We start from the raw sequence: 25,956 nt of genomic DNA on the forward strand, positions 1-25,956 counted from the left end.
AATTTCTATTAAAACCTCGATCATAATCTTAAGAATCGATATGTATACTAAATATCCGGTTTGTCTAATGTCTTTAAAAAAATATTATAAATCAAAACGGGTCATCTGTGTGCAATATTGCAGGCGAAATGTAAGACTACCCGTTGTGTCACGTGATCAGCGGGTCCTTTTGTGTCTCACGCTGCTTGGTCCTGCAAGATAATAATAATAATAATAATAATAATAATAATAATAATAATAATAATAATAATAATAAATTCTTTATTATTTTATCATTTTAAAAATTATTTTTATTTAATTATTATTTTTTTATTTTAATGCTCAAAAGCAATAACAGATACTAACAATGAGAAACAAAACAAAACAGAGGAGGGGGAAAAAGGGGGGAAATATATATATTTCCAAATTTTGGAGAATAACAAGTCATTAAAAACGGGAAAATAATTACAAATAGTTTGTAAAATGTTTTTAAAGCTTTGTTGTTGTTGTTTATCTTACATTGCTTAAACTTAGACAATTTAAGCAATGTAAGGCATCTTCTTAAAAAAAAAAAACTTAAAATGAAAGGGGAGGTCTGAATATTTCTAGTGTGAATATTTGGATCTGTAAATGTGGAACTTGGTAATTTGTTGCCTTCTATTGGCGGCATGTTATGTCTAGTGAATAGCATTAAGCACCAATAGTTTTAATGGTTTGGTTTTAATGATTAGCTGGTGGCTTGTTATGGTATTTGTAGTGGAAACCATTAGAATGTCTGTAATGGTTTCTATTGAGTTTTTTTTTTCAGCAGGGAATGTGCTGTTGGAATGGAAACAATGACTATGGAAAATTATTTGGGGGAAAAATGGGAGACAAAATGATCTAGAAATTCCTTATATGAGAACAACATCCCTAACTGACTTTTTATTTTTTATTTTTATCAAACCAAGTCTGAAAATATGCATTTTTATCTAGAATATTACAATTATTCCAAATGAAATCCTTGTGAGGTGAAAAGTTGTGCTTGTATATCAGAAACCAAGCCAGAAGATCCTGACTGTAAAAGAATAAAAATATAATATGATGGTGAAGCAGAGCTTCTGCACAGTTTGAGGTTGTTGTCATTGCATTGGATTTATTAGACATCCAGTGGTGGTTGGACTCTGGTCGCACACCAACTGTTACAACACGTTTACAATGGTCTGTCCTGATTATGATCTTGGATATTCATTGATTTTATTCACGTGACACACACTATATTGCCAAAAGTATGTGGACACCTGACCATCACACCCATGTGCTTTTCTTCCCCAAACTGTTGCCACAAATTTGGAAACACATATTTATATAGAATGTCTTTGTATGCTATAGCATTACAATTTTCTTTCACTGGAACTAAGAGGCCCAAACATGTTCCAGTATGACAATGCCCCATGCACAAAGCACAGAGCTCCATGAAGACGTGGTTTACCAAGTTGGGACAGGAAGAACTCGAGTAGCCTGCACAGAGCCTTGACCTCAACCCCATTTAACACCTTTGGGATGAACTGGAACGCTGATTGTACCAGGCCTTATCACCTGAAATCACTGCCTGACCTCTCTAATGCTCTTGTGGCTGAATGAGCATAAATCCTCACAGTGAAAATCTAGTGGAAAGCCTTTCCATTAGAGTGGAGGTTATTATAACAGCAAAAGGACAACTAAATCTGGAATATGATGTTAAACAAGCACATATAGATGTGATGGTCAGGTGTCAAACTTTTGGCCAAATACTGTATTTTAATATACAAAGGTGGAACATGCAACTGTTTTTGCGATTGGTAAAAACAAAAAAAATGCATATGTTACACAATAAACGAAACAAACACACGCATATACATTGCATGGGGGCAGTGTCAACATTACAATTATGCCAATAACCTTAAATACATTATGAGTAGAAATAAACAGAAACATACTCTCTTATTTGTTTTTTTGGGGGGGTTTGCCTTTTAAATTGGGATTTGTGCCATTCTATATGAAATTTCCCAAACATTAAAAACAAATCAAACGACTTAAAATAACAGAAAGTAGAATTAAAATGCAATGTGAAATTTTACACCAGTAACTATGGGACATGTTCTTTAACAGCACAAATACAACAAAATCAAGTAACAATAATGTAACATGAAATAAATATATCATTTTCATAAAATAAAGTCGTTAACAAAATACAAATAAATGTAGAATTTAAAAAATAATACAATAACGCCAATAACTGACTTTCGCCAGCAGAGGGACTCAACAACCAAAATATTAAAGAGCTCACTGAGGTATTATATTAAAACAGTCGGATTTTAGTTTAATGTAATTTCCTGTTATTTCACCATATTTGCTTTGCTTTGCAGTTCAACATGATGTCCGAGTGGAAAATCGACCTAATATTCCTTTATAAGCTCGGACTCTATGCTATTTTTTATTAAATTATTTAACCACTTGAATATTTGCTCACTCGACCCGTCTTAAATGCTTAATACAATAATTAGAAATAATTAAAACAACCTACATGTGTTGTGTCTTCATTCCCAATATCGTTATATCGGTTAATACGAGCTAAATAACACTGGGGCGTGGGAAGGGTTGTGCGCATGCGCGTTACTAGACAATACTGAAGCACGCGCGGTAGTGTGCACACAGATGTGGAAGAGAGGCACACAAACACATACTGTACACACACACATACACACACACACCTCTTCTTCTACTGCTCCTTAGTTTCCTTAGGCTTAACACTGAAGCTTACTCTATGCTCTGTAGGAGACAAAACAGAAACTGAATGAAAGAAGAAAAAAATGTAGAGAAATACAACCCTGCTGCATGAATGACTGGCATGTCCTGGATTGTTTTATCCCTCCTTCAAGAGGCATGATGGTTTTTCAATCAGTGCTAGTTTCAATAGCAGCATTTTTTCTGTGATAGAAAGTGTCTTCATGTTTCAGGATGATCACAGACCAGGTCATGGCTATAGTCCTTTATTCCTTCCATATGGTGCATTTTTGCTGATTTCACAAGTGCATTAAAAAAAAAGAGGCACTCATTTTCATACCTTGTTGTTTTTCCTCTCATCAATGTTTATGTGTGGGGGGGCAAGTGAGCAAGCAAGTGCTATTGGGGTGGTGTTGGCTGGTGTGTGTGTGTGTGTGTGTGTGTGTGTGTGTGTGTATGTGTGTGCGAGAGAGAGAGAGAGAGTGTGTGCTTGCATGTATATGTATGTGTAGAGAACCCTCAAGCTGCTATTGGGTGAACACTTGGGGAGGAGGTGTGTTCAGTTTCACAGTATGGCTCTTGTGTTATGGGAGCTCTCTGCCATCCCCCTTCGTAGTCCTCAATAGCGAGTGTACTGCAGCTCCGGATGCTGTGTATGCTCGAGGGGAAGAAAGGAGGGACTGCCGCTGCTTCTCTGAGCCCAGGTCTGCAGGTCTGCCTCGCCTCTGCAGTGGAGACGGGAAGAATCCCTCAGAGACAAGAAGGAAGAAAGGTGAGATAAGACATTGCTTTTCTGTCAGCTCCATCATTAGGCTGCTCTGCTATCTTGTAGCCTTTGATGAATGCCTTTTCATTTCCTCTCATCTGTCTCGTTTTTTTTCCCTCTTGTGGCAGCATGGCTGTGTATAAGGTTAGCATGTGAGATGAGGGAACCAGACAGACATCACTGAAATCTTTACCTTATCTCTCATATCCCTCTGCATATTTCACTCTCTCATTGTTTTGAGGTTTGTTTTAGTCAAATCCCCCCCTCCCTCCTTTCTCTCCACTGGGCTGCAGTAATATCATCCATCTGGCTGTTCACAAGCCAAGGGTCACCCGAGCCCTGAGCGGTGCGTTTGATCAGGTTTTAGTGCAGCACTGCTTTCATTATGCTGGATTGCTTCATCTAGTGATGACACTCTTTACTGCTGCCCAGAAAATGACAGAGAGCTTGTCCTGTTGGATCCGGAACTTTACGGCGAGGAAATGAGGGAGCTGAGATTGCACTGTTCTCCTGTAAAGGAGGTCCTGTGGGAGTCTTACAGCTGCTTGACTCATAACTTATCAAGAGCAAGCATGTTTGTTTTTTGGTTTCAACCTGAGAATTTGAAGAGCTTGTTTCAAATCATCTACTGCAAAGCTGTTTTCTTACATGTCTAATAAATGTATAACACTCAATGTATCGTACATATACAATGAAGATCAGCCACTTTCGAAATTTGAAAGGAATATGCCAACAGTTTTCAATCTCTGACTGGTTAGAAGGTGTTGATTGATTGCAACACTGAAAGTATCGCCAGCTGTAATTCAATACTAATTCTCATTCGAATGCATTATTTATCGTTTCTATAGTAACAACTCATTCAGAGCTACTTGTGTGGCAGACATTCCAAATAATCAATGCCTAATAATAAATGGATGTAAAATGTCTAATCACTGACATAGTGAGGTTTTCATTAAAGAGCCATTTAGATCATTTGGAAGGAGTCTCCAGTGCCAGTGCTTTGCTAAGTTAAGTTTTCCAACACAGAAAACAAGACAGATGTCTTTGCACTTTGTAGTTACTCGGTAACATGACACACTGTGTTTTTTTATTATGTTTTTGTGGTGTCCGTGCATCCGTGTGTCAGTACATCCATCCATGCATTCATCTGAGATTATTCTTGGCATGATATCTCGAGAACAAATAGTAAAATGTTTGTAGGATTTATATGGAAGTATCATTATAACCAGCAGATGAACTGATTCGTTTGCGGAATTGATCCAAGCAAGGTAAAGGTCACAACAAGGTCAAAATATATCTGAAATGTTTTTTCAATCGCTTTAAAGGTATGTGAGGCATACATATTAATAATAAATAAAGACTGTTCTTCACCTCGTCGACACTGTTTGAGTTGAGTTCTATTTGTTATCTTGTTAACTTCAAGAGAAAAGAGAAGCTAGTGAGAGAACCACTGTTTATAGCTGTTTTAACGTAAATGATAACAAACTGAAAATTGCTGAGGTTTACTTGGAGTAAACCACCTGAAGAAATGAGTTATAGGAAAATAACTTTTGGGTGGTAATGCCCTTTCCTGAAACGTCCCATCATTGGTTGTTTTCCTATAACAGTAACCAAATCATGTTTTATCTCTTACATAGTGTACACGCATAAACATGGAAATGCATCCATTTTGACCTTCTCACGCATGGTTAAAATGAGAAACCTTAAGCGTAAGTGTAAGTAACAAGAATTAGTTTTACTGTGTGTCAGACATCTGTCTCATCAAGTTTTTTTGAATTTGCTTTCAACAACTGCCCTTTTACTTTGTCTATATGTGAGTTTTTATACAACCCCAATTCCAAAACAGTTGGGACTGTATGGAAAATGCTAATAAAAACAAAGAGGAGTGATTTGTAAATGTACTTTGACTTGTATTTAAACAATAAAATGTATAAAGACAAGGTATTTGATGTTTTACCTGATCAACTGCATAGTTTTTTGAAGGTAAATGTTTATTTTTAAATTGATGCATGCAACATGTTCCAAAAAAGTTGGGACAGGGGCAATTTAGGATTAATAGCGATGTGACAAGTTGAAATAAGACGCTGATGTGAAACAGGTGAGGCAATCGTCTAATCATAGTATATAAGGAGTCTCCAAAAAAGGCCTAGTCCTTCAAGAGCAAGGATGGGTTGAGGCTCGGCAATCTGCCAACAGATGCATCAGCGAATAAAAAACACTTTGAGAACAACATTCCCAAAAGACAAATTGGTAGGATTTGGGGTATTTCACCTTCTACAGTGCACAATATAATTAAAAGATTCAAGGAATCCAGTTAAATCTCAGCGCATAAAGGACAAGGCTGAAAATCACTTCTGAATGAGCGTGATCTCCGATCCCTCAGACGTAACTGTCTTAAAAACTGTCATGAGTCTGTAATAGATATCCTGACATTGGCTCGGGAATACTTTGGTAAACCTTTGTTACTCAACACCATTCGCAGCTGCATCCACAGATGCAAGTTAACGCTTTACTATGCAAAGCAGAAGCCATACATCAACACTGTCCAGAAGTGCCGCCGACTTCTCTGGGCTCGGTCTCATCTGAGATGGACAGTAGCACAGTGGAATCGTGTTTGGTGGTCTGACGAGTCAACATTTCAAATAGTTTTTGGACAAAATAGCCATCGTGTTCTCCGGGCCAAAGAGGAAAACGACCATCCAAGCTGTTATCAGTGTCAGGTCCTAAAGCCAGTGTCTGTCGTGGTATGGAGGTGTGTCAGTGCCCATGGCATGGGTAACTTACACATCTGTGAGGGCAGCATTAATGCAGAAAGAAATATAAACATTTTGGAGCAACATATGCTGCCATCCGGAGCAGAACAACGCCAAACCACATTCTGCCTGGATTACAAGTGCATGCTTGCGTAAGCAGAGAAAGCGGGTGTTAGCACAGTGGTAAACAGTCGACTGTCCCAACGTTTTTGGAGTGTGTTTCAGTCATCAGATTTGAAATGAGTGTATTTTTACAAAATAAATTAAATTCACGAAGAAAAATATCAAATCATGTGTTAATGATGTGTTTTCAGTGTAATACAGGGTGAAGAGAATTTTCAAATGATTGTTCTTGTAATTTTTTTTTTTTTTTGCATTTTCCATACTGTCCCAACTTTCTCAGAATTGGGGTTGTATAAGCAGTTGTATAAGCAAAGTCATTTCTCATTTCTGCTTTCCGTTCAGGGAAATATGCTGAAATGTTTCCAGTTCTAGAAATTAGGTTGAAGCAACACTTCAAGTGTTCCTTTAAGTTCATTTGAAAAGCAGCTGTTTTCTATGACGAAGTATGTTGTATCATTGAGTGGTAGGGGGCATAATGCTAAGACGTGCTCCAAAGGGCCACCAAGAGGCTCTGATGTTATCCATAGCATGATGACTAACTTCTATGTCCAGTCTGGTGAGAACCTTCTAACACTGTTGTCCTGAACATACCAAGGATATGCGCCTTGTTAATACTTTTAGCTGTATGTAAGTGTGCTCTTGTGTTACTTAAAAATAATTTGTAGTAGTACTAGTAGTAGGACTTACTGGTACTATGCATTCAATTACATGTATGTCTGAAATCTTCATAGATATGCTGACTGAGTACTCCTCAAAGAATAACCATACTAGAAATCAGAAATTTTGTTAAGGTGTAATTGTGGGCTGTTTTCCAAATGGGCTTAGTATCTTTTCTTCCTGCACAAATATGTCTAATTTGACTCTCATTGCTGGTTAGATCACTGCTGTAATACCTTATATTTATAGGTCCATTTGATAAGATGGCTTTTTTTCAAATATTTGTCTTTTCTGAACGTTTGGTGATGCAGCTGCACGCATGTACTCAATTACTATGTTTCCAGGCAGAATACCGATCAGCTCGTATGTTACATAACCAGAGAGACTCCATCATCCTTTACATTCAGTGACACACAGTAGATGGCACACACTCAAGAGACAATGTAGCCTATACTCTGCAATGTATATGTATGTTTTGTTCATATCTGAAACTCATCTCTGGGTTAATTGTTTGATTTAAGTAATTGTTTGTTTAAGTATGTCAGTTATTGAAAAAGTGTATTGTGGTTCAAAAATGGTCCAACTGTAAGCAGTGACATTTAAGTATATCATGGCATTTGGTATCTGGGCCGGAAATGACCCAATTGTAACCAATGTGACCGCTAATACTGTGTCAGAAATGGGTCCAATGTAAGTTCTGGTCTGTGTCATCACTGAGATACAGTCATCAAGGATGAGCTGTGACTGTTTTCAGACACACAAATTCAAATGAGGTGCTCTCATTTCACAGTGATATGTGAGCCAAGGATGGAATAAAACACTTGGGGTTGGAATGGGGTGGGGGCGGTGGATCTGTTATAGGAAAATAATCAACAACGGGGTGGTGTGATGTAGCCCGACACCAAACAGCGTTACTGTTACCACCTTGGAGTTGATGATTTTCCAAGTGTTTATTCCTCTCACTCCATAGCAAGTTGGTGATAATTTTTTTTTTATTAATGACTCATTAATGACACCATTAATGAGTCATTAATGGGGAACAGTAGTGGCTTGGTTGTTAAGGCTCTGGATTACTGATCAGAAGGTCAGGGGTTCAAGCCCCGGCGCTGCCAAGCTGCTACTGTTGGGCCATTGAGCAAGGCCCTTAACCCTCTCTGCTCCAGGGGCGCTGTATCATGACTGACCCTGCACTCAGTCCCCAACTTCCTGGCATGCTGTGGTATGCGAAGAAAAGAATTTCACTGTGCTGTAATGTATATGTGATAAATAAAGACTCATTATCATTATACTTTTTTAAAAATCCATTTATACATTGAATGGTGTGGAATGTCCACGAAGCACGTGTTATCACTTATGTTATAACAGCCGTAAATAGTTGCTCACCCACACAAACTTGTCTTTTTTCGCTCTCTTGAAGTTAATGAGACAAAAACATCAGCTTGTCATGCTACAGAGAAACGGCAAAACACAAAATATCCTGAAGACTTTCCCATAGTGGAACACTTAAAAGTTTCAGCTTTACTGTTGCAAAGCTCGGACACTGGAGACTCTTTCTATAAATGCTAAATGAACCTCTCCACACAGAAAACTTATCAACACTATATCAACAAACCTTTTGACCAATGAGATTTCAAGAATTCAACTGTGCTCTGGTATAAACTGTTTTAAGCATTCGTCTTCTCTCATTTGCTATTAATTATAATCTTGCATGTTTGTAATATTTTTAATCTAAGGTTGTATTACACAACATTATGCTGAAATCCCATGGCGATGTTTTAACACTCTATTTGAAGGGGACCTATGCTGGGCTTTCATAACACATAGGCACTTCATAAGCACTGAGCCATGCTGTAGGAGTATGGTAAGCTTTATGTCAAAACCCATGAGTTGACATGAAAGATATTAGACATTTCGACACTGTTGTACTTGTAATTTTCTGTCTTTGTCTTTTGAGTTATTAATTTGTCCTGTAATTGACTGCATATTCATAAAGCTTAGAGATAATCTTACTGTTTTGGGAAATGTATGTAGGAGGATATGAAATGTGATACTCCATGAATGAAGCTGGGGTCTAGTTGTTATTACGAATCTTGTTATTACGAATCACCATTCCAATACAACTTCAGTTATATTTAAAAGTCTATAGATCAGAAGGACTTTTAATAATTTAATATTCATAAGATGTTTATGTTTATGTGTTATTATATAACCCCCCCCCACACACACACACCCACAGCTTCAATTATTTAGAATTCCCAACTGTCAAATAAATCATTATTAATGGAAAGGATACTTAATTTAATTGATATATTATGTAAAGAGAGTGCTACTTTGTTGGTGCTGTATTTTCATAATTCCTGTGAGAAGTTAGTGGTTGTCTCCTTTTCTGTCATCCCAGTGGGACATTCCTAGTGTAATTACAAGAAGCTTTTATTTGTCACATATACATTAAAGCAGAGTGAATTTTTTTTTTCACATATCCTAGCTTGTTAAGAAGCTGGGGTCAGAGCACAGGGCGTCCTTGGAGTAGAGAGGGTTAAGGGCCTTGCTCAAGGTGCTACCAAGTGGCAGCTTGGTGATGCTGGGGCTTGAACCCCATACTTGATCAGTAACCCAGAGCCTTAACTGTTGAGCCACTGTCGCCCTACAATGCAGTTAAATCTGAGAAAAACTTTCAATAATCACAAACATAAAGGGATAATAGTCAGGTTTTGCTGTTAGCTCCTAAAAAGAAAAGTGCTTATTTTCTCACTCACCAAATTTCAGTGACGTTCAATGTCGTATTAATGAGACATCTAACACGGAAGTAGTGGAAATATCAAATCTTGGACTTCTACTTAGTAAGTGAAATGCAGTTACAGTATATGACCCACATATGTTGCTGAGTTGCGGCAGCGACTTCGCTCGGCTAGTTAGCAATCAAAGAGATGATGAGCACTGTGGCATTGAGGGCAGCATTAGCAGGAAAGTCGAAGCTTTGCAACCTTATTTGTTTGAGCAGAGTATACATTATGGTTATGCTATGATTATGAATGAAAAGCCCAATGTAGGTAAACTTCAAATAAAGTGTTTCAAAGCAGGCTTTTCCACTTCTTATTTTGAAAACCACTGCACATGTGTGAAAGGATGGGGTCATGACCCTGTGAGATGTCATGTGGGTCTCATTGTTATCGTAGCAAAAATAATAGCAAACATTGTAACTGTACTGCATAGCTTTGTGGTGGACCTTCGGTGCAGACGCAGCCATTATGGAAAAATCAGTGTTAAAAACTAAAAAGCAGGATCTATTAATTATTTTTTTTCATCTTCTTGATTGCATTAGGAATTCTCATATTTGCACAAAGGCAGTGTTTATATTCTGTCATACTGGAATTGAAATGGGATTGACCCCTGGTCTGGTGCCACTGTCGTGGGCGTTAAGGCTCTCAGTTACTGAGGACGCTTTCTGTTGGAGAAGGGAATGTGAGGGCTCTTGAAGGTCACATGTGATGGTCTGTGGGGGTGAAACTTGTCTCCTGTTTCCTTGCGAAGGACATTTCCCAGCATACAGAAACGGGAACAATAGATGACATCACTAGTACACTTTCCAGTAGATTTGTTTCACATATGAGCATTAAGTATAAACAATACAGCTGAGGAAACACATGGATAAGCAATATGGTCTCATGACCATTAAGTTAGGTTAAGTTAAAGCGTGGGGTTTGTGGTGGCAAATTTCTTCCTGTGAAATCACACACAGATCTTTTTAGATAAAGTTACCCTTAAACCGTTTTTTAATGTCTTCTGTATCAGTATGTCCAAGCCAATAAGTTTTAGCATTCACTTCTAACATTTGTCATGGCAAGTGGTTTGGTAAACAGAAACACAGAGCATCTCAGACCTTCTCACTGATATCTTTGTTAAACATTTAGGACCGTACACTAGGAGAGTCCAAGCAGGATCATATCTGTGCCACCACTGATTTTGACATTCCTGATATGGGAGAAAAACTGGTGTAGTAAGACTGAACACAGCAGTGGTATTAAACTGCTGTGTTGTGTCGTTTAAGGGAGTTTTCCCTTGCCATAGTTATACTTCACACAGGTAACATTACACATGCATTTCATAATTTAGAGGCCATGTATTTAATTCTGTCCACAGTGTTTGCTAATAACCAAAATGGAGGTTGCCATGAGCAAATTAGACAGCAAATATGTTCAGAGCGAACAGATGGAAGGTTAAGAGGGGGCGAGGGGGTGGGAGTTTCAACTTGTATGAAGTAAAAGAATGCAGATAAGCTATACAGCATATCAGCAGATCGACAGATATATCAGTGCATCATACGTGTGTGTGGAGGTGTGTGTTCATTGTTAATGAATGTTTACAAGTAATGATAACTAGAATAGAACTACATGAACTGTGTTTATACTCTATGACATCTTTCACAGCATGTTTATGATGATGTTATGCCAGTTCCTTGACGGAAGGGTTCAAGTAAAGTGTTTCTATAAAAGCCACAAGTTGTTGTATTGAGAAATGCAACTCTACCTTGTCAAAATCAAAAACGTGGGCCAGCATGGCAAAATAATTTGTCATGGGGCATGGTGGCTTAGTGGTTAGCATGCAACACTTCCAGGGTTGGGGGTTTGAATCCTGCCTTCGCTCTCTATGTGCAGAGTTTACATGTTCTCCACATGTTTCTAGGGTTTCCTCCAGGTACTCTGGTTTCCTCCAACAGTCCAAAAACAGGTTGATTGGCATCTCTAAATTGTCCATAGTGTGTGATTGTGCCTTATGATGGATTGGCACCCTGTCCAGGGTGTTTCCCCGCCTGGGATAGGCTCCAGGGTACACAGTGACCCTGTGTAGGATATGGATGGATTTCTTTATGATTATTTGAATATTATTGTGATGATTTATGTAGTGATTCTGAAGTCGGACATAATGTTACATCTCAGGTTATTTGTTGGTGCTTTTCTTGTTCAGTTTCTGCTGGGATCTAAGGTTTTATATGGATTATAGATACAAATACAGCAGGTATGACCAAACTACGGTGGCCCATAAGTTTAAAACACATCAACCAACCAAAAACAATACAAGAAAGCACCATTAACTTAAAATTTAAGTTAATGAGGTCCATTTTGAAGTCAAGACAAATGGAACTCCACACATGACCAGTGCTTAAAAATGATGGAGTCAGCCATTGGTTTATTTGGAGACGTTAAGTATGATTGTAACACATATTCCACAGAAATATCCCACAGCTGTTTTAACTGTCATTAAAAGTCATTATGGTGGGTTTCTCTGCTCATAAAATGCCAGAGAGCTGCCTGCTCGTTTGCCTCATTAGATGCTTTTTCATTGCAGCATTATGAACAGCGAGAAGCTTCTGGCGAGAAGTCTGTACCTGTGGTGTGAGTGATGTCAGAGTTGTAAACCCTGTTCATTTTAAATGAACACTCCCATGGCTGGGCGTGAATTTGTGCTGTCTGTTTGCAGCAGAAGGGATTAGCACAGACACTGATTAGTAACTAATGCAAAAATGATAAGCCTGTGTGATTACTTTCATGCAGATGGTAGCAACACTTTCAGGGCAGTTTAAATATTTGATACAGCTCTAAGCAGGCTTCACATTAATCTGTGCAAAGAGAAGAGACATAAACAGAGAAGAATTTCTCACATGATATAAAAAGAGAATGAAAGAAGATAAGTTATCTTCTCATTCAGATGATTCCCAAAGGAAATTACTACATAGGCCCAGTTCCATTCTTGGAACACTGCACTGATTTTATAACTTCAATACTTTTAGAAGTACAAATTTAAATTCATGTCTGGAAACAAACACTAAAGAACTGCTATTATTATGTATTATTTAGTATAATAGTAATAACAATAGTATGTTAAGTAATAGTAACAGTAATAATAATTTCCAGGGTCTTTGCCCTACTTTCCCAGACACTTTCCAACTGGGATTACAACTGCTTTTTGTCATATGTGAGACCTCACTTCACCTTTCTGTTCTTGTAGGAGCTTCCCCGCAGCTTGAAGCTGTCAAAGCATCGACACAAATTTGTGGTAGAGTGAGGGAATGCAAGGCAAGCAAATTGTAGTAATAATAATCCAGATAAAGAAGTCCAATGCCAAAATTGCACTTAAGAAAGAAGCTGTGATAAGAGCTAGCCAGGAAATATGGGCATAGCTCAGAGAGAGAATAAATGTTTAAAAATGTAAAGCTACGCCCTAGCCTCATCCAATTGAAAGCAACACTTGTTGCTGTAGATCACTTACTCAGCTTTAGTGCTCATTTAAATCAGCACCAGTACATCATCACATGGTGGTGTCACATGTCTTGATCCCTTGCACCTGTTTGCTGTAACACCTAATGAATTCCTCTATATAAGTTCTGGTTTCTATCTGTGTCTTGGTCAAGCTTTTGTCATTTATTGTCACGTGGACCATGTTATTGACTATAGCCTGTGTCCCATTGTGTTTCCTGCCACGTTTCCCTAGTTCTTGTTTCACTATCTGTATGATTCTCATTTTAACTTTCTTTTGTTTGTTCTCCTGTCAATACAGCCACTACCAATACCTGGCAAAGTGAGCATGGCTTAAAATGGAAGTTTTTATTTTATTTGATTATTATTATTATTTTTAAATATATATGAACCCTACCACTATAAACCCAGAGACCCTGAATTTAAAGACGCATGGTCTGTAAATTCTGGCTCCTCATCCTCAGCTACATCACACTAGTTAATAATTAGCCTCAACTATAGATGTACTTGGATTGTTTTTTTGCTTGTTTTTTTTTTATCCTGCTCAGCAATTGTTATTTTCAGTGACCTTAATTAATTAGTTGAATCTGCTTAGTTGGCTGCAGGGACAACACCAAAATATGCAAGGAACTCGAGGACAAGGATTGAAAACCACTGGCATAGACCACTACTGCAAGAGCGCTTACCTTGTTTTTGGGGAAGGTAGCACATCTCAAAAACAAGTCAGTCATTTCCTTCAATCAAACAACAAGCTGAGACAAGGTGGAATTTAATACTGTCACATAGATTGCACACTACCAGTTACAGAGGTGCCAGCATCTACAGTGTAGCCATAGCAGTTATGATATTTGACCCCTTGCTACTTTGATTCGGGAACCACCTAAAAACGACACTTTTCTGCTTTTTTAGATAAAGCAGCAGTCAGACCAAATAAAATTTGCCTGGTGCAAAAGCCAATTCACTTATTGGGAAAGGATGTGGTAGATGCATTTGCTTCTGGTAGAGGATGCTTTTACTTTGCGTCAATTTTATGTAGGTGAATTTTGACCTCTGATTTCACAAGCCTCCGTCAAGCCAATATAAAACAAAAAGTCAGGACTGTGGTCTCTTTAGTTGATAAAAATGGAGGAGCTACTTATTATTAAGCACTGGTCAAACCAGAATATTGTCTCTTTATATATATATATATATATATATATATATATATATATATATATATATATATATATATATATATATACCTGTTCCTTGGCACACATCTGTAAAAAAAATAAAATAAATAAAATTAGCTAGCTAACATCACTCCTACATTCTCTACAAAGTCACACCGTCCAGAGTAAACATACTTTTGATACATATCAAAGTATCATTTGATTAGTTTACGTGCTAGCAAAGAAAATTCTGATTGGATCTTTTCTTTTCGTATAAGCTATCAGAATTTTGAGTATTTTGGGCAGTCAAGTGGTTTGATTTGTTTGATATTTTCCTTGTATGTCAGGAATAATAGTGTAAAAACATACAACTGATACAGACTGCAGAATGGACATGCACTTACGGTCACAGTCCACTTTATCAGGTACACCTGATACACATTCATGCAGTTATCTAATCAGCCAATCATGTGGCAGCAGCACAATGCAAAAAAAATTATACAGATACAGGTTAAGAGCTTTAGTTGTTCATATCAAAAATCAGAATGGAGAAAAAGTGTGATCTTTATGTCTTTGATCATGGCAGGGATATTGGTACCAGATGGGCTGGTTTGAGTATTTCAGAAACTACTGATGTCCTGGGAATTTCATGCACAACAGTCTCGAGAGTTTACACAGGATGGTGTGAAAAACAAAAAACACTGAGTGAGCAACAGTTCTGCGGGTGAAAACGCCTTGTTGATAAAAGTGGTCAGAGGAAAATGGCCAGATTGGTTTGAGCTGCCAGGAAGGATATAGTAATAGAGTCATTTACTGCTCATTGTGGTGAGCATTGTAGCATGCAGAAAACATTGAACCTTGAGGTTGATGGGCTGCAACTACAGAAGACCACATCGGGTTCCACTCCTGTCAGCCAAGAACAAGAATCTGATGCTTTCATGGGCACAGACTCAACGAAACTGGACAGTTGAAGATTACAAGAAGAAAAAAAATCACCTGGTCTTTTTCCAGTCTTCAAATGTCCAGTTTTTCTGCATCTGAGTCACTATAGACATGTCAGCTCAGACCAGTCTGGACATTTTCCTCTGCTCTCTCTTATCCATAAGGTGTTTCAGCCTGCAGACCCTCTGCACACATGATGTTTTTCTCTTTGCGTTTTTGTTTTGTTTGTATGAAAATCTCAGGAGAGCAGCATTTTCTGAAACATTCAAACCATCCCATCTGACACCAACAACCATGCCACGGTTAAAATCACAGAGATCACTCTTTTTCCCCATTCTGATATTTGATGTGAACATTAACTGAAGCTCTTGACCTGTATCTGCATGATTTTAGGCATTGTGCATACAATAACTGCATGAATGTGCAGGAGTACAGGTGTAAATATTAAAGTGACAGGTGAGTGTATGCTTTATAACAATTGTAAGAAGTAAACTTATACAGCTGGTTGCTTATGAATCCAAATGTTTCTGCATTTTTCATTTCAATATTGGTTTAATCAGTAAGTTTGATCATTTATTGATAGCACTGAGACTTCTCTCATGTCTGCCTGCTAGGATTTTCTGGTTATCAATTCTGCCACATCTGCATTTAGACACACTTCCCTTACCTTCCTGAAATCCAAACAGTTTAACAATTGGCATCTGGAAATGTCAGAATTAATCCCATATTTGAAAGAAAGTTTCCTGCTTAGAATATACACAGATGTACACATATTCTGTCCTTTAAATTCCATCTAAAGTTCAACAGTGATGTATTTTCTTACATCTGCTCTAGTTATGTTTGTTATGCTAAAGTCAGAATATTATTTGTCAAGTCTTAAAATGTTCCAGCTGAAATTCGTCTGCAAAAGAATGAACCATTGTCCTTCTACATATTGTGTTTTGTAACCTGAATTTTAAGAATGAACTGTTTATTCTTGTTTACCATCTGACAAAAAGTGGTGTTCCATCACATAGTTTTAGCACAGAACTGACTACATTGTCAATACTTGACAAGCTGTTGAGTGTTGCTAAAGCAATGAAAAGCAAATGGCGTGCCTGGGGCAAAAATAAAAACCCTCAGACCTTCCCTAACCATCTAACTGCAGGAGAAATCATAGACCATAGCTGGAAAAACATTTTAGAATAAAATAAATGCTCCTGTACTGCGCATCTTTTTCTCACATGAAAGTTGCCCACATTGATCTTCAGAATTATTTAATTATTTAAGCACTGCTCGGAAAATGATGGAGTTTGTCCAAAACAAGGTGTGTCTCTGTTGTTCAGACCTTGAATGTGAGTCAGATTTTCTTGTGGGATATCCACAATGATGAAGAGCAGTTTTAAATCCATTGTTATTATCTGACCTTGAAATTGTGAACAATGTGAATACATGAAAAAGATCTATGGAATGCCATTTAAAAGCAATATTAAATATATACCAATGACATTAGGTAAGGATTTAAATATGACAAAGTCAACAATATAGTATGAAATGGAGGAGCATTACCACACCAAGGTTGTAAAGTATTTTATTCCTCTGATACCACAATAACAATTACAGGGTTTTTTTTTTAATGATAACATAAAATGTCATAGAATTTTATCAGTTAATGGTTGGTGTGGAACGACTATGATACAAGTTAGTTCCACTTACGTTATTACGTACTTCAGTCCCTCACCAGCTTCTCTTTTTATCGCTCCATAAGTTAATAAGACAAAAACACATTGTGCCATGTTACCAAGAAAAATGCAACGTCCTCGTTCCTCAAGACTTTCCTGTCTGAAAACTCACTGACTGTTACAAAGTGCTGACACTGGAGTCTCCTTCCATAAATATTAAAATAAATGTCTCTACAGAAAACTTCACCAGAACAATAATCTTTGTTAAATAACAATACGTTTTAATCAGTTTTAAAGAGCCATCTCCTGTTATTCTTAGAATCTGCTGTATACTTCTGTAATGGATGCAAGTAATAATGTGGATGGATTTCAGATGGCTAAATTGAGACAAATTTGATCATATAGCTGCCTGTATATATATATGACAATATACTGTAGTATTCCATTTGTTGCTTTCTGACTTGTAAATGATCCTGATAGAAATATTTCAAATTGTTCCTTGCTTTTTCTGTTTGGTATATCGTTTTGGTTGTATTTTATAAGTTGCTTAGGATAAAACCGTCTGCTAAATAAATAAAATGTAAATATATATGCTTTTTAAATAGCAGTTGAGATTAGTGAAATGTGCTCAGATTTAACAGTCCTCATGACATTTTATGATTCTTAAAGGCAAGACCCTGGCTTTTTGTCAGTCTTAAAGTGAAGAGCAGTTTTAAAGAAAGTGATAGGACGGAATAAGCTTAACTAACACAATAAGACAACACAAAAGCTAACAAACACACAAAACAAGTGAATGGGCTAATAAAATAAGATTAAAAGAGGACTAAAAACAAGAAGAATAAGTTGATGTAAAAATTGAAAATAGACTAAAATAAACCGACTCTAATTAAGACTAACTTTCCGTATAACTAAAGCTGTATTTTCTTTTTAACATAGTCACTCAGATTGCTTCTCTTAGTGTGTGACCTTGAGGTGTTTGTTGATTTCATAATTCTCTCTAAGAGACTAAATTGAACTAGAAATTGTACATAAATTTTATACAATATTAAAAATTTTAAAAAACAAACAAACATTTTTACCAATAGTCCAACTCAATTTCACACATAACCTGCTGGAGTTTCCATTTGTTTGACTGGTACATTTCACACAGTTGCTTTTAGAGGAAAACACGAAACTAAAAACAAGCAGAATAACTTTATTTTAAAATTTTAAATATACTAAAATAATCCGACTCTAAATAAGAATAACTTTCCCCTCTAACTAAAGCTGTATTTTCTTTTAAGCATCTTTTAAACATCTTTTAACATAGTCACTCTGATTGCTACTCTTAGTGTGTTACCTTTAATTATTTACAGAGTATTTCCATTTGTGCTACCTAATATATGACATGATTAGTATATGGCATGATGGCAAATACATGATTAAATCAATCTATTAGCTGCATGTCTCATTATTATCCTCTTACATGAAACATGGCTTAGAGTAAATTCGCAATTTCTAGCAAGGCTGGCCTTGTCCTTCATATGGGTTGTATTTAGATTCTCTCTTTACAGTGGAGATAGAAAATAAACTTGCCCACAACTCCTAAGAGAATGTTTTTGTTTTGTTTTGTTTTTTTTTGCCATGATTGCATGACCATGGTAACTCTGTGCTTCTTTGATATTTTGGAGTGAGATGGAGGTTTATCATATTGCATACACTCTGTTCTGTCAGCTTTATATCTCTTGTATGCCCATTTTTTAAAGTAAAGATTCCTACTGTACCATTACATATATATGACTTTATATGAATTGAGGTGAAAGGAATTTCTAAACACATACGGCAACAAATTCCCAAAAGATTTATTTACTCTGAGTTTATATCATGATTTTAATTCATAATACCATTATAGACTATTCAAAATAGTGTATTATACCGTTATGATTAGGTGCTTTTGTTGCATTTTAATCCTATATGTAAATGTTAATAATCAGCAAAATACTGTAGGCTTTCAGACTGAGTAACAATGAGGTGCTTTCTCTTCCAAAGGTGTATAAAGTATCATTCATCACAAAAAGTGTTGCACTTGATTAGTCAAGTGAAGTGAGGTTTCGGCACACATTTCCAAGGTTTTCTCAGTTAAAAAGCATGCCATCTCTGAGGAATTATCCCAAATATTATCTCTGAAAACTGCACCTTATCAAATCAAATTCCATAGGTCTGATAAAAGCTAGTGACCCAAGTTCAAACTAAAATGGTGCCAGGTGAGGGAGAAAAAAATGACATTAAAGGAATGCAGTTTTCCTGCAGCTGCTACCTCTTAAACATTCTCCTGTCTGGGAGATCTAAAGGGTGGAGAGATTCACTGTTGGAGGCTTCTTGCTGTAGGAAAATTCAGATAACCATAAAAAAAGCAAAAAAGGAGAAGGTAGATCAAAGAGGGATGGGAGTGCAGTATTATTTTTCTGCCAGAGGAATGAAGGAAGGCAGAATGTAAGAGCAAAGGCCCACAGAGAGTGAATTTCCTCTTTGAAATATGTGGAACATTCAATACATCTCTCAAGCATTAAGCTCTTTGTGGAAACATGCAAATTTCCAAGGTTGAGGTGTTTGTTGATTCTCTCTAACAGAGTGTACTGAACTTTTTCTTTTTTGACCAATAGACCAACTCAATTTCACAAATAACCCATTGGGAGCTACCATTTATTTGACTGGTACATCTCCCACAGTTGCTTTTAGAGGAAAAACAGGGCATTTTAGCATCTGCAATATTTTTAGATTGCTACAAGTATGGCCAACATCCAGATCTGAATTCAGGCCTGAGTTATACAGTGCCCTCCACTAATATTGGCACTCTTAGTAAATATGAGCAGAGAAGGCTGTGAAAAAAATCTGTATTAAATATAGCTGGGCAACAATTGGTGCCCTTTTAGCTCTGAGTCTTTTTCAATAATGCCTGATGAGGTTGGGGAATGCATGGCAAGGGATCTGAGAGCATTCCTCCATACAGAATCTCTCCAGATCCTTCACATTTCGAGGTCCATGCTGGTGGACTCTCCTCTTCAGTTCACCCCACAGGTTTTCTATGGGTTTCAAGTCAGGGGACTGGGATGGCCATGGCAGGACCTTGATTTTGTGGTCAGTAAACCATTTTTGTGTTGATTTTGATGTATATTTTGGATAATTGTCCTGCTAGAAGATCCAACCATGGCACTTTTTAAGCTTTCTGGCAGAGGCAGTCAGGTTTTCATTTAATATCTGTTGATATCTGAACAAAATGTCCAGGTCTGCTAGAAGAAAAACAGCCCGAAAATATGGGCATGAGGTACTTTTCCATATGGCTACCACTCTGTGTGAGCTAAAACCACTTCCGGTATTTATTGCTAAAAAGCTCTATTTTGGTTTCATCTGACCATAGAACCCGATCCCATTTGAAGTTCCAGTAGTGTCTGGCAAACTGAAGATGCCAGAGTTTGTTTTATTTTAATAGACACACATCCAATTCCATGTTGATTCATAACATTTACAGTTGACTGGAAGTTCTTAACTATTGCCCTGATGGTGGAAATGGGCATTTTCAATGCTTGTGCTATTTTCTTATAGCCACTTCCCATTTTGTGAAACTCAACAACCTTTTGTCACACATCACAGCTATATTCCTCGCTCTTACCCATTAATATGAATGAAAAAGGGAATTTGGTCTATATGTTACCTCATATTTATACCCCTGTGAAACAGGAAGTCATGGTTGAACAATTTCCTGTTCCTAGTCACCCAGGTGTAACAATTTATTTTTTAAAAATATCAATGGGTATATACTTATCTCATATGAATCCAGTAATTGTTGCACACCTATATTTTAACAAAGATTATTTTATAAGCCTGTGTTGTGTTTGTAATTGTTTGATATCCATGAGAACAGAATATATTTTTTTAAAAATGTAACAAAAGATCAAAAGGGTAAACAATAAAGACAATTTTTCACAGCCTTCTTTGCTCATATGTACCAAGGGTGCCAATATTAGTGGAGGACACTGTAGGCTTTTAAGAGATGCATACAAGGTATTTAGGAAGGTGTTAATGCAGCCTGTTACTCCTTCAGAAATGAAGATACACAGACTGTACTAAATATGTGAGAACATGTACTTCAATGTCTTTGGACGGGGGAGTAAACCGGAGTACTCGGAGGAAACCCCCGCAGCACGGGGAGAACATGCAAACTCCACACACACAAGGCCACGGTGGGAATCGAACCCCCAACCCTGGAGGTGTGAGGCGAATGTGCTAACCGTGCGCCCTGAATACTAATATTGATCTATATAAATAGGTAACAGGTCACTGTGGTACACATGCATAAATGATGTACAGACATCAATGTATTCACTCCATAATCCCCCTTTCCCTCTCCCAATCTGCAATATATCTTACAATAGTTCTGTACTTCACAAACACACTATCGGCACTTACACTTTGCCTTTGTGTTGCAGAAATTTATTAGATTTCATTCTGATTATTTCATATAAAACGTGATCTAGGTTGCCACAGAGTATTTAAAAAAAAAAACTTTTCCAATTTGGTGTAAAAATAAGAACCTAAGCAACCCTGTTGTTTACTGTCTTTCCCATTGCTCCTCCTTCACTGAAAATACACAGTACAGTACAAACATAGGGAAGCTTGTTTCATTCCCCACAGGACCTTTATTTTGCATTTCCTAATTGCAGTTCCCTTTTTTGACCACTAGGTGCAATAATATCGCTATGGAGCTAAATGGGGTAGTGAGTGAACTGAGTGATCAAGCAAATCAATGAAAATTCAGCTTATATCTGTCAAATATAAAGTTTTAAAATCTTGGTCACTCAAAAATGATAATTATTGTTTCAATGTTATTTAAAATGTATGATGTTATAGAGTTGTGAATGAGGATTATGAAGATTTATCAAGGTTTATGAAAATGAACATTTGTTGAACTATATAGTTTATGTTTGTGAAAAAAAAAAAATTATTATTTGAGAAAGACCCATAAACCTGGAGGACTTGAAGAATGCAGCAGGAATATTCATGCATAATTACCTGCCATGGTTTCAGTGCAGTGGTATTTAAGTGAAATATTTGTCTTGGCTTTGGACACAGTATAGAAAGCACTGTTACAGAAACCATATTCTTTATTTCATGACTCAACTATTTCCTCAGCAATCAGCAGTGTGCCTCACCATAAACAAATGGCCCCCAGTGGAAACAAACGTTTCTCCATTCTTGTAAAAAAAAAAAAAAAAAAAAAAAACAGAATTGAAAGTTAAGAATATTTCCATATGTCTTGAAGTGTGCAAGGACTGCGTTTTTCATAAAACAAGATGGTTTTACAGAGAAGGTGAATGCTTGACACACAATCCTTAATGACATCATAAACAAGCATGCAGACATGTCTTTCACACTTTTGGGTCCTCTGCCTTGTTTATTCTATGTGTGTACCTATATTGCCTGTATTAAGCATAGTTACTCACTGGCGCTTAATTGAAAGGTATAAAGGTGAAGGTAAAAGTGGTCAAGGCTTTGCTTCAGTTTCTCATCTGGCAAAATGTTGTCTTTTTATGTTTTTTTTTTTTTTTTTTTTTTTTAAATAGCTGTTTGAATTCTTGAAGGTTGATGTTTAAAACATTCCCTCTCAGAGTCCATACTGAACTAGACCAAATATGAAATTGCACTGGGGCAGCTTGCTTTAGGATTGGGTTATTTTTAATGATAACCAGTTAGCTTATAGTTTGGTTGTGCAGTGAAAATGATCACACTGTTGGTTTTAGTTGGAAAAAAAAATCTGAATCAGAATCTATAACAGATTCATTATTATCCTTTGAAAAACTGTGGAAACATCCCAGGACTCCTTGCATGACATGAGCACCTGAACTCACTAATGCTCTTGTGGCTGAATGAGCAAATCCCCAAAGCCACACTCCAAACTCTAGTGGAAAGCCTTCCCAGAAGAGTGGAGGTTATTATAACAGCAAAATGGGACTAAATCTGGATTAGGATGTTCAACAAGCATATATGGGTGTGATAGTGAGGTGTCCACTTACTTTTGGCCATATAGCCGGAGCGTATATATATAGTGTTTGTATTAATTATATTTGTGTAACTATTGTGTCAGTATTAAGCATAGCTACCTCAATGGTGCATAACTACAAATAAAGACAGACACGTACTTTGCCTCAGTCACACATCTGGCATCATTTCTTTTCTTTTCTTTTCTTTTCTTCTTTTTAATGATCTGTTTATACTCCTTACTCTACACATAGTTTTATATTCCATTTTCTTTTTTTTTTTAATTGGCTCTTTTTGTACATCATTCATTACACTTCTAAAACACAAAGGGCTGCATCATGGCCTTTACCATTTCTCCATGTGCAGTCCATCATTTTGTACACGTTTTCATTCCTCATGTAAATAAATCAAACCAGAGGAACAAACACACATTTGCCCATGGTGGGAGTCCTTAAATGGTCTGCAAAGTGCAGTCATTTTATGTGCTTTTCAAACATTCATCAGCTTGGGAGTATTATTGCTTTTTTCTTTTAAAAAATCACTAAGCAAACAAAGGGAATTCCCCTAAGGATGCTAAGTACAGATAAGATTTTGCTTTGTCTTGTTTGGCTAAAGTCAAAACACTTGGAGGCCTATGCTAAGCTGCTTGCCTTCCAAACCCATACAGCCCAGTTATGCTACATTAATCTTCAAATAATGTTCTGCCAAGTGCAGCTTCCCTAAGACTGATTGAAACACTGTTAGATAGAGTGAACACATACACGTACACAGCAAACTAACGTCACATTCATTATTTTCATTCATTAGTTGTTTTTTTTGTTTTTTAAACATCTGTGATTTCAGGGTAGAGTCTCTACCTGATGTTCCTGAACTTTTCATTGTGAAAACAGGTACGAGGAAGAAAATACAGAATATCTTGTTTTTCCAGCATGTCCCAAAAGTCTCTGTACCTAGAGGAAATGAACACTTTTTTAACAAAATGTAACTTTATTTACAAAACATCCTCTACATGATTGCCATTTCTTTTTAAACACACACAGAGCCATATCTCCCAACTTTGGCACCCAGTTTGCAACAGAGTTATGTGTGATGTGCTTGCTATGTTTCCTGTTAAAGTCCACCACAAACTTGTGACAGTTTCCTGATCCAGGGTTGTCAAAGGCATTATTAAAGCCTATTTGAAAATATAATATATATATATATATATATATATATATATATATATATATATATATATATATATATATATATATATACACACACAAAACTGACTTTATGTATTTGGAAGTGGCATGTAAAAGAAAAAGAAACTTTCAGTTGATTGACATCATTGTTCCATTGTTAGTCAGTCTAAGGTGGAGTGTGACATCTTTGCGCAAACCGTAAATGATACTCATTTAATGATGTGTAATAAACAGGACTCCGGAGATTATTGAGGATCTTTGTGCAGGAGGGTTTATTAACAGAACCAACTCATAATGATAGAAAGGGTTAAACACAGACAGGTACAAAGTTTCCAGAAAGAGCTCAAATCCAAAGAGTAAACAATCTCTGCACAAAGTCAAAACACAAATGATAGCAATCAAAGAAAACAGAGCTCAGAACTTATGCAAACTTTGGCATTTGTAAGACTTTGCAATGGTGCATAGCAAAGATTTGACCTTATATAACCTAAAAACAGTACATTACCTACCTGGAAGTGGTAAGCTAGAAGTCAGGTGTAGACCTCTGCTGGAATTGAGGTGTAATATTTGGGCGGCTGTGGGCTCAGGTGTTTGAACAGGTTGTCTACTAATCATAGGGTTGGCGGTTCAATTCCTGGTCCACATGCTTCCACATGCCGAAGTGTCCTGAACCCCAAGTTGCTACCGATGGCAGGCTAGCGCCTTGCATGTGAGTATGAGTGTGAATGGGAGTGTGTGTGTGTGAGTGTGTGAATGAGAAACAGTGTAAAGCACTTTGTAGACCTGCTAAGGTAAAAGGCACTATATACTGTAAGCCATTTACCATTTAATATCCTGGGTTGGTGTGACATAATACCTCAGAATTCAGGACTGAGGTATGACATAATGACATAATACCTCAGAATTCACGCTTTGATGTCCAAGGACAAGATAATTTTTGATGCATTTAAGTGATTTAATCAAACATTACTACAAAGTAAATGTGCTTTATTTCTTAATTATATTTGTTTGTAACTACTGTTTCATTTTGCTTGAACATATGGTTTCTGAGTTAGCATCACTGCTTTTTAGCCTGCAATAATTATATAATCATTAAATTTGTGTGTGTGTGTGTGTGTGTGTGTGTGTGTTGTAACATATATTTTCTCCATGTCACTTGGACATTCATCAGGATTTCCCATGGGAAAATCACATCACTGATACATGCACAGGGGGCACAGAGGTTTAGTGGTTAGCACATTTGCTTCACAGCTCCAGGGTTTGAATCCTGCTTCCATCCTCTGTGTGTGGAGCTTGCATGTTCTCCCTATGCTTTGGGGGTTTCCTCCGGGTACGCCGGTTTCCTCCCCCAGTCCAAAGACAAGTGTTGTAGGCTGACTGGCATTTCCAAATTGTCTTGTGTGTGAATGTGTGTGTGTGATTGTGCCATGCGATAGGTTGGCACCCCATCCAGGGTGTCCCCTGCCTTGTGCCACGAGTTCCCTGGGATAGGCTCTAGGCTTCAGCAACTCTGTGTAGGAAAAGTGGTATAGAAAATGGATGGATGTGGATACACACACATTCGCACAAATAGATAAACAGATGTCTTTTCTTGTGCCTCTTTGTCAAGCAGACGATGAGGTGGCATACTGGAGAATGCTGTGCTTATATCTTCCTTTTCCCTTAACCACAGCATGAAAATAAAGAGATAATTGATGAACAGCTAGAGAAGTCTTTTGTGGTTGGA

General features: G+C 37.1%; 1 protein-coding gene across 2 annotated transcripts in view; it reads left to right on the forward strand.

The window, feature by feature from the left end:
• Window positions 1-2,634: 2,634 nt before the first annotated feature.
• Window positions 2,635-25,956, forward strand: part of kank4 (KN motif and ankyrin repeat domains 4) — a 60,717-nt gene continuing 37,395 nt past the window's right edge. For both annotated transcript variants that reach the window (XM_047158432.2, XM_047158434.2), the window contains exon 1: window positions 2,635-3,496. The gene's annotated coding sequence lies outside the window, so the exon portion shown is untranslated. The remainder of the gene's footprint in view (window positions 3,497-25,956) is intronic.

This window comes from Ictalurus punctatus, chromosome 11 (genome assembly GCF_001660625.3).
Source record: "Ictalurus punctatus breed USDA103 chromosome 11, Coco_2.0, whole genome shotgun sequence".
Classification (NCBI taxonomy): Eukaryota; Metazoa; Chordata; class Actinopteri; order Siluriformes; family Ictaluridae; genus Ictalurus; species Ictalurus punctatus.